We start from the raw sequence: 10155 nt of genomic DNA on the forward strand, positions 1-10155 counted from the left end.
CAATTTGGCATTCAGCTTCATGATTGCACCAAGAAACTTGGCAGTTTGCTCTTCAGTAACATCCTCATTCTCTTCAGAAGAGGAATACTCATCAGAGCTCATGAAGGGCATAAGGAGGGTTAATGGAATCTCTATGGTCTCTAGATGAGTCTCAGATTCCTTTGGTTCCTCAGAGGAAAGCTCCTTATTGATCACTGGACGTCCCAGGAGGTCTTCCTCCTTGGGATTCACGTCCTCTCCTCTCCTCACAGGTTCGGCCATGGCGCTTATGTCAATGGCCTTGCACTCTCCTTTTGGGTTCTCTTCTGTATTGCTTGGGAGAGTACTAGGAGGGATTTCAGTGATCCTTTTACTCAGCTGGCCCACTTGTGCTTCCAGATTTCTAATGGAAGACCTTGTTTCATTCATGAAACTTACAGTGGCCTTAGATAGATCAGAGACTAGATTTGCTAATTTAGAAGCATTTTGTTCAGAGTTCTCTGTCTGTTGCTGAGTTGATGATGGAAAAGGTTTGCTATTGCTAAACCTGTTTCTTCCACCATTATTAAAGCCTTGTTGGGGCTTTTGATCCTTCCATGAGAAATTTGGATGATTTCTCCATGTTGAGTTATAGGTGTTTCCATAAGGTTCACCTAAGTAGTTCACCTCTGCTATTGCAGGGTTTTCAGGATCATAGGCTTCTTCTTCAGAAGATGCCTCTTGAGTACTGTTGGATGCAGCTTGCATTCCATGCAGACTCTGAGAAATCATATTGACTTGCTGAGTCAATATTTTGTTCTGAGCCAGTATGGCATTCAGAGTATCAACTTCAAGAACTCCCTTCTTCATAGGCGTCCCATTGCTCACAGGATTCCTTTCAGAAGTGTACATGAACTGGTTATTAGCAACCATGTCAATGAGTTCTTGAGCTTCTGCAGGCGTTTTCTTTAGGTGAATGGATCCACCTGCAGAAGTGTCCAATGACATCTTAGATAACTCAGACAGACCATCATAGAATATATCCAGGATGGTCCATTCTGAAAGCATGTCAGAAGGACACTTTTTGGTCAATTGTTTGTATCTTTCCCAAGCTTCATAGAGGGATTCACCTTCTTTCTGTCTGAAGGTTTGAACATCAGCTCTAAGCTTGCTCAGCTTTTGAGGAGGAAAGTACTTGGCTAAGAAAGCCGTGACCAGCTTATCCCAAGAGTTCAGGCTGTCTTTGGGTTGAGAATCCAACCATAATCTAGCTCTGTCTCTTACAGCAAAAGGGAAAAGCATGAGCCTGTAGACTTCAGGATCTACTCCATTAGTCTTAACAGTATCACATATCTGCAAGAATTCAGTTAAGAACTGAAAAGGATCTTCCGATGGAAGTCCATAAAACTTGCAGTTCTGCTGCATCAGAGAAACTAATTGAGGTTTCAGCTCAAAATTGTTTGCTCCAATGGCAGGAATGGAGATGCTTCTTCCATGTAAATTGGAATTAGGTGCAGTAAAGTCACCAAGCATCTTCCTTACATTATTATTATTTTCGGCTGCCATCTCTTTTTCCTGTTCGAAAATTTCTGAGAGGTTATCTCTGGATTGTTGTATTTTAGCTTCTCTTAATTTTCTCTTCAGAGTCCTTTCAGGTTCTGGATCTGCTTCCACAAGAATGTTCTTATCCTTGCTCCTGCTCATATGAAAAGAAGAAGGCACAGAAAAATAATAATAATAGAGATTCTCTTTACCACAGTATAGAGGTTCCCTTATGTGAGTAGAAGAAAAGAGGAAGAAATTCGAACACAGATAGAAGAGGGGGTTCGAATTTGGTGATGATGTGAGGAAGAGATGTTAGTTAATGAATGAATAAATAGAATAGGATGAGAGAGAATGAGGGAATTTTCGAAAATTATTTTTGAAAAGGAGTTAGTGATTTTTGAAAATTGGTTTTTGAAAATTGTTAGTATTTTTCGAAAATTAAGATTTAAAATTTAAATTAATTAATAAATTAAAAAGAAATTTTGAAAAAGGGGGAAGATATTTTCGAAAAATGAGAGAGAGAGAGTTAGTTAGGTGGTTTTGAAAAAGTTAAGAAACAAACAAATAGTTAGTTTAGTTGAAACAAATTTTGAAAAGATAAGAAGTTAGGAAGTTAGAAAAGATATTTTTTTGAAAAGATATTTTTGAAAAAGATAAGATGAGAAGATATTTTTGAAAAGATATGATTGAAGTTAGTTTTGAAAAAGATTTGATTTTTAAAATCTCAATTAATGACTTGATTCATAAGAAATCACAAGATATGATTCTAGAACTTAAAGTTTGAATCTTTCTTAACAAGCAAGTAACAAACTTCAAATTTTTTGAATCAAAACATTAATTGATTATGTTATTTTCGAAAATTTGGTATAAAAATAAGAAAAATATTTTTGAAAAATATTTTTGGAATTTTCGAAAATAACTAAGAATTTTGAAAAAGATTTGATTTTTGAAAAAGATTTTGAAAAAGATAAGATTTTCAAATTGAAAATTTGGTTTGACTCATGAGAAACAATTTGATTTTAAAAATTTTTGAAAAAGTCAATCCAAATTTTCAAATTTGATGAGAGAAAAGGGGAAAGATATTTTTTTGATTTTTGAAATTTTTATGAAAAACATGAAAATTATGCAATGCATGAAATTTTTAGATCAAAACAGTGAATGCATGCAAGAATGCTATGAATGTCAAGATGAACACCAAGAACACTATGAAGAACATGATGAACATTCAAGAACATATTTTTGAAAAATTTTTAATGCAAAGAAAACATGCAAGACACCAAACTTAGAATTCTTTAATGCTTAGACACTAAGAATTCAAGAATGCATATGATAAACATGAAAAGACACAAAACAAGAAATCATCAAGATCAAACAAGAAGACTTACCAAGAACAACTTGAAGATCATGAAGAACACTATGAATGCATGATATTTTCGAAAAATGCAAGATGCATATGCAAGTGACACCAAACTTATAATGTGACTCAAGACTCAAACAAGAAACAGAAAATATTTTTTATTTTATTATTTTCTAATTTTTTTGGATTTTTTTTCGAAAATTATATGAAAAAGAAAAATAAGGATTCCAAAATTTTTAATATGAATTCCAGGAATCTTGCATTCTTAGTCTAAAGCTTCAGTCCAGGAATTAGACATGGCTCACTAGCCAGCCAAGCTTTCAAAGAAGGCTCCAGTCCAAAACACTAGACATGGCCAATGGCCAGCCAAGCTTCAGCAGGTGATCATGGATCAGCAGCAAGTGGATGAGCAACAATTAAATTGCTCTTGATAACAAATTGAAAGCCTCAGTCCAAATGAATTTAGACATGGCTTTACAGCCAGCCAGGCTTCACATACTTCATGAAACACTAGAATTCATTCTTAAAAATTTTGAATAAAATTTTTCAAAACATTTTTATTTTTTTCGAAAACAGATGAGAGATTTTGAAAAATTTTTGAAAACTTTTTGAAAAGAAAACGAAAAGAAAGTTACCCAATCTGAGCAACAAGATGAACCGTCAGTTGTCCAAACTCGAACAATCCCCGGCAACGGCGCCAAAAACTTGGTGCACGAAATTGTGATGTCCAGGCTCGAACAATCCCTGGTAATGGCTCCAAAGCTTGGTGCTTTGATCTTAATTCATAATTGTCACAACTTCGATACAACTAACCAGCAAGTGCACTGGGTCGTCCAAGTAATACCTTACGTGAGTAAGGGTCGAATCCCACGGAGATTGTTGGTATGAAGCAAGCTATGGTCACCTTGTAAATCTCAGTCAGGCGGATATAAAATAATCATGGAGTTTTCGAATAATAAATAATAGAATAGGGATAGAAATACTTATGTAATTCATTGGTGAGAATTTCAGATAAGCGAATGGAGATGCTTTTCGTTCCTCTGAACCTCTGCTTTCCTGCTATCTTCATCCAATCGGTCTTACTCCTTTCCATGGCTGGCTATATGCAAGGGCATCACCGTTGTCAGTGGCTACATCCCCTCCTCTCAGTGAATAATATGCTCACGCACCCTGTCACGGCACGGCTATTCATCTGTCGGTTCTCGATCATGCTGGAATAGGATTCACCCTCCTTTTGCGTCTGTCACTAACGCCCAGCACTCGCGAGTTTGAAGCTCGTCACAGTCATTCAATCATTGAATCCTACTCAGAATACCACAGACAAGGTTTAGACCTTCCGGATTCTCTTGAATGCCGCCATCATTCTAGCTTACGCCACGAAGATTCCTGTTAGGAGATCTAAGAGATATTCATTCTAGCTTATTTCATGTAGAACGGAAGTGTTTGTCAGGCACGTGTTCGTAGGGGAGATGGTGATGAGCGTCACACATAATCATCACCTTCATCACGTTCTTGGGTGCGAATGGATATCTTAGAAGCGAAATAAGATGAGTTGAATAGAAAACAGTAGTACTTGCATTAATCTTTGAGGAACAGCAGAGCTCCACACCTTAATCTATGGAGTGTAGAAACTCTACCGTTAAAAATACATAAGTGAAAGGTCCAGGCATGGCCGAGATGGCCAGCCCCCTAAACGAGATCACAGGATCAAAATACAATCCAGGATCCAAAGATGGTCAAAAAGACGTCTAATACAATAGTAAGAGGTCCTATTTATAATAAACTAGTCACTAGGGTTTACATGAGTAAGTAATTGATGAATAAATCCACTTCCGGGGCCCACTTGGTGTGTGTTTGGGCTGAGCCTAAGTGTTGCACGTGCAGAGGCCATTTGTGGAGTTGAACGCCAGTATTTGTGCCAGTTTGGGCGTTCAACTCTGGTTTTGGATCCTTTTCTGGCGCTGGACGCCAGATTTGGGCAGAAGGCTGGCGTTGAACGCCAGTTTACGTCGTCAATTCTTGGCCAAAGTATGGACTATTATATATTGCTGGAAAGCCCTGGATGTCTACTTTCCAAAGCAATTAGAAGCGCGCCATTTCGAGTTCTGTAGCTCCAGAAAATCCACTTTGAGTGCAGGGAGGTCAGAATCCAACAGCATCAGCAGTCCTTTTTCAACCTCTGAATCTGATTTCTGCTCAAGTCCCTCAATTTCAGCCAGAAAATACCTGAAATCACAGAAAAACACACAAACTCATAGTAAAGTCCAGAAATGTGAATTTAACATAAAAACTAATGAAAACATCCCTAAAAGTAACTAGATCCTACTAAAAACATACTAAAAACAATGCCAAAAAGCGTATAAATTATCCGCTCATCACAACACCAAACTTAAATTGTTGCTTGTCCCCAAGCAACTGAAAATCAAATAGGATAAAAAGAAGAGAATATACTATAAATTTCAAACTATCAATAAAACAGAGCTTCAATCATATGAGCGGGACTTATAGCTTTTTGCCTCTTGAATAGTTTTGGCATCTCACTTTATCCATTGAAGTTTAGAATGATTGGCATATATAGGAACTTCAGATTTCGAATAGTGTTATTGACTTTCCTAGTTCAGTATGATGATTCTTGAACACAGCTTCTTTATGAGTCTTGGCCGTGGCCCTAAGCACTTTGTTTTCCAGTATTACCACCGGATACATAAATGCCACAAACACATAATTGGGTGAACCTTTTTCAGATTGTGACTCAGCTTTGCTAAAGTCCCCAATTAGAGGTGTCCAGGGTTCTTAAGCACACTCTTTTGTTGCTTTGGACCTTGACTTTAACCGCACAGTCTCAAGTTTTCACTTGACACCTACACGCCACAAGCACATGGTTAGGGACAGCTTGGTTTAGCCGCTTAGACCAGGATTTTATTCCTTTAGGCCCTCCTATCCACTGATGCTCAAAGCCTTGGGATCCTTTTTTATTTGCCCTTGCCTTTTGGTTTTAAGGATTATTGGCTTTTTCTGCTTGCTTTTTCTTTTTCCTTCTATTTTTTTTTTGGCCTATTTTTTTTTCTATTTTTTTTCTGCAAGCTTTGTTCTTTGCTGCTTTTTCTTGCTTCAAGAATCATTTTTATGATTTTTCAGATTATCAAATGACATGTCTCCTAGTCATCATTCTTTCAAGAGCCAACATATTTAACATTCTTAAACAACAACTTCAAAGGACATATGCACTGTTCAAGCATACATTCAGAAAACAAGAAGCATTGTCACCACATCAATATAATTAAGCTAAGTTCAAGGATAAATTCGAAACTCATGTACTTCTTGTTCTTTTGAATTAAAACATTTTTCATTTAAGAGAGGTGATGGATTCATAGGACATTCATAACTTTAAGACAAAGTTACTAACTACTAATGATCATGTAATGAAGACACAAACATAGATAAGCACATAACATAGAAAACGAAAAACAGAGAAAGCAAGAACAAGGAATGAATCCACCTTAGTGATGGTGGCGTTTCCTTCTTGAGGAACCAATGATGTCCTTGAGCTCTTCTATGTCTCTTCCTTGTCTTTGTTGCTCCTCCCTCATTGCTTTTTGATCTTCTCTTATTTCATGGAGCATGATGGAGTGCTCTTGATGTTCCACCCTTAGTTGTCCCATATTGGAACTCAATTCTTCTAGGGAGGTGTTGATGTGCTCCCAATAGTTTTGTGGAGGAAAGTGCATTTGAGGCATTTCCGGAATCCCATGGTGATGAGCTTCTTGCGCCTCTTGAGCTCCATGACTGGGCTCTCTTGCTTGCTCCATCTTTTTCTTAGTGATGGGCTTTTCCTCTTTAATGAGGATATCTCCCTCTATGTCAATCCCAGCTGAATTGCATAGGTGGCAAATGAGGTGAGGAAAGGCTAACCTTGCCATGGTGGAGGACTTGTCAGCCACCTTGTAGAGTTCTTGAGGTATAATCTCATGAACTTCCACCTCTTCTCCAATCATGATGCTATGGATCATGATGGCCCGGTCTATAGTAACTTCAGACCGGTTGCTAGTGGGAATGATTGAGCATTGAATAAATTCCAACCATCCTCTAGCTATAGGCTTGAGTTCCAATCTTCTTAGTTGAACCGGCTTGCCTTTGGAGTCAATCTTCCATTGAGCTCCTTCTACACATATGTCCATAAGGACTTGGTCCAACCTTTGATCAAAGTTGACTCTCCTTGTGTAGGGGCGTGCATTCTCTTCCATGTATGGCAAGTTGAACGCCAACCTCACATTTTCCGGACTAAAATCTAAGTATTTCCCCCGAACCATTGTAACATAGTTCTTTGGATCCGGGTTCTTACTTTGATCATGGTTCTTGGTGATCCATGCATTGGCATAGAACTCTTGAACCATTAGGATGCCGACTTGTTGGATGGGATTTGTTAGAACTTCCCAACCTCTTCTTTGAATTTCATGTCGGATCTCCGGATACTCATTTCTTTTGAGTTTAAAAGGGACCTCAGGGATCACCTTTTTCTTGGCCACAACATCATAGAAGTGGTCTTGATGGGCTTTGGAGATGAACCTTTCCATTTCCCATGACTCGGATGTGGAAGCTTTTGTCTTCCCTTTCCCTCTTCTAGAGGATTCTCCGGTCTTAGATGCCATCAATGGTAATGGAAAAACAAAAAAGCTATGCTTTTACCACACCAAACTTAGAATATTGCTCGCCCTCGAGCAATAAACAAAAGAAATAGAAGAAGAAGAAGAAGAAATATGGAGAGGGAGAGGGAGATGAGGTTTCGGCCAAGAGGAGTGTAGAGGGGTGTGTTGTGTGAATTTGATGAAGAATGGAGGTTTTTATATAGGGAAGGGAGGGGGGTTAAGGTTCGGCCATATGGGTGGGTTTGGGTGGGAAATTGGTTTTGAATGTTGAAGGTAGGTGGAGTTTATGAGGTAGGTTTATTGGGAAGAGTGGGTGGATGTGAGTGGTGAAGGTTTAGTGGGGAAGAGAGATTGAGGTGATTGGTGAGGGGTTTTTAGGGAAGAGTGTTTATGGGGTTGTGTGAAAGAGAGTGGTGAGAAGAAGTGAGTGGAGGTAGGTGGGGATCCTGTGGGGTCCACAGATCCTGAGTGGATCCTGTGGGGTCCACAGATCCTGAGGTGTTCAAGGATTTATATCCCTGCACCCATTAGGCATGTAAAAATGCCTTTGTATCCAACTCTGGGCGTTCAGCGCCAGGTTGGTGGCCATTTTGGGCGTTCAACGCCCATCTGTGTGCCATTTCTGGCGTTGAACGCCAGAACCATGCCTGTTCTGGCGTTGAACGCCAGAACCATGCCTGTTCTGGCGTTCAGCGCCCAGAAGCTGCCCATTTTGGGCGTTCAGCGCCAGAACCATGCTCTGTTCTGGCGCTGAACGCCAGACTGATGCTCCTCCAGGGTGTGATTTTTCTTCTGCTGTTTTTGATTCCGTTTTCAATTTTTCTATTTATTTTGTGACTCCACATGATCATGAACCTAAGAAAACATGAAAAACAATAAAAATAAGAATTAGATAAACATTGGGTTGCCTCCCAACAAGCGCTTCTTTAATGTCAATAGCTTGACAGTGGGCTCTCATGGAGCCTCACAGTTGTGCAGAGCTTTGTTGAGACTTTCCATCACCAAACTTAGAGTTTGGATATGGGAGTTCAACACCAAACTTAGAGTTTGGTTGTGGCCTCCCAACACCAAACTTAGAGTTTGACTGTGGGGGCTCTGGTTGACTCTGCTTTGAGAGAAGCTTTTCAAGCTTCCTCTCCATGGTTGCAGAGGGAGATCCTTGAGTTTTGAATACAAGGGAGTTCACATTCCATTGAAGGAATATTTCACCTCTGTCAACATCAATCACAGCTCTTGCTGTGGCCAGGAAAGGTCTTCCTAGGATGATAGATTCATCCTCTTCCTTTCCAGTATCCAGGACTATGAAATCAGTAGTATGTAAAGGCCCTCAACCTTTACTAATACATCTTCTACTTGTCCATAAGCCTGTTTTCTTGAGCTGTCTGCCATCTCCAGTGAGATTTTAGCAGCTTGCACCCCATAGATTCCCAGTTTCTCTATTACAGAGAGGGGCATGAGGTTTATTCCTGAACCAAGCTCACATAGAGCCTTAAAGATCATAGTGCCTATGGTACAGGGTATTATGAACTTTCCAGGATCCTGTCTCTTCTGAGGCAATGTCAGTTGATCCAGATCACTTAGTTCATTAATGAACAGGGGAGGTTCAACTTCCCAAGTATCAATGCCAAACAATTTGGCATTCAGCTTCATGATTGCACCAAGAAACTTGGCAGTTTGCTCTTCAGTAACATCCTCATTCTCTTCAGAAGAGGAATACTCATCAGAGCTCATGAAGGGCATAAGGAGGGTTAATGGAATCTCTATGGTCTCTAGATGAGTCTCAGATTCCTTTGGTTCCTCAGAGGAAAGCTCCTTATTGATCACTGGACGTCCCAGGAGGTCTTCCTCCTTGGGATTCACGTCCTCTCCTCTCCTCACAGGTTCGGCCATGGCGCTTATGTCAATGGCCTTGCACTCTCCTTTTGGGTTCTCTTCTGTATTGCTTGGGAGAGTACTAGGAGGGATTTCAGTGATCCTTTTACTCAGCTGGCCCACTTGTGCTTCCAGATTTCTAATGGAAGACCTTGTTTCATTCATGAAACTTACAGTGGCCTTAGATAGATCAGAGACTAGATTTGCTAATTTAGAAGCATTTTGTTCAGAGTTCTCTGTCTGTTGCTGAGTTGATGATGGAAAAGGTTTGTTATTGCTAAACATGTTTCTTCCACCATTATTAAAGCCTTGTTGGGGCTTTTGATCCTTCCATGAGAAATTTGGATGATTTCTCCATGTTGAGTTATAGGTGTTTCCATAAGGTTCACCTAAGTAGTTCACCTCTGCTATTGCAGGGTTTTCAGGATCATAGGCTTCTTCTTCAGAAGATGCCTCTTGAGTACTGTTGGATGCAGCTTGCATTCCATGCAGACTCTGAGAAATCATATTGACTTGCTGAGTCAATATTTTGTTCTGAGCCAGTATGGCATTCAGAGTATCAACTTCAAGAACTCCCTTCTTCATAGGCGTCCCATTGCTCACAGGATTCCTTTCAGAAGTGTACATGAACTGGTTATTAGCAACCATGTCAATGAGTTCTTGAGCTTCTGCAGGCGTTTTCTTTAGGTGAATGGATCCACCTGCAGAAGTGTCCAATGACATCTTAGATAACTCAGACAGACCATCATAGAATATATCCAGGATGGTCCATTCTGA

At 39.6% G+C, this 10155-nt stretch overlaps 1 non-coding gene across 1 annotated transcript; it reads left to right on the forward strand.

The window, feature by feature from the left end:
• The first annotated feature begins 1020 nt into the window (after window positions 1–1020).
• Window positions 1021–1128, forward strand: LOC112773528 (small nucleolar RNA R71). The gene has a single exon (XR_003188075.1). It is a non-coding gene; the product is annotated as a small nucleolar RNA R71 (small nucleolar RNA).
• The last annotated feature ends 9027 nt before the right edge of the window (window positions 1129–10155 follow it).

This window comes from Arachis hypogaea, chromosome 18, assembly GCF_003086295.3.
Source record: "Arachis hypogaea cultivar Tifrunner chromosome 18, arahy.Tifrunner.gnm2.J5K5, whole genome shotgun sequence".
Lineage (NCBI taxonomy): Eukaryota > Viridiplantae > Streptophyta > Magnoliopsida > Fabales > Fabaceae > Arachis > Arachis hypogaea.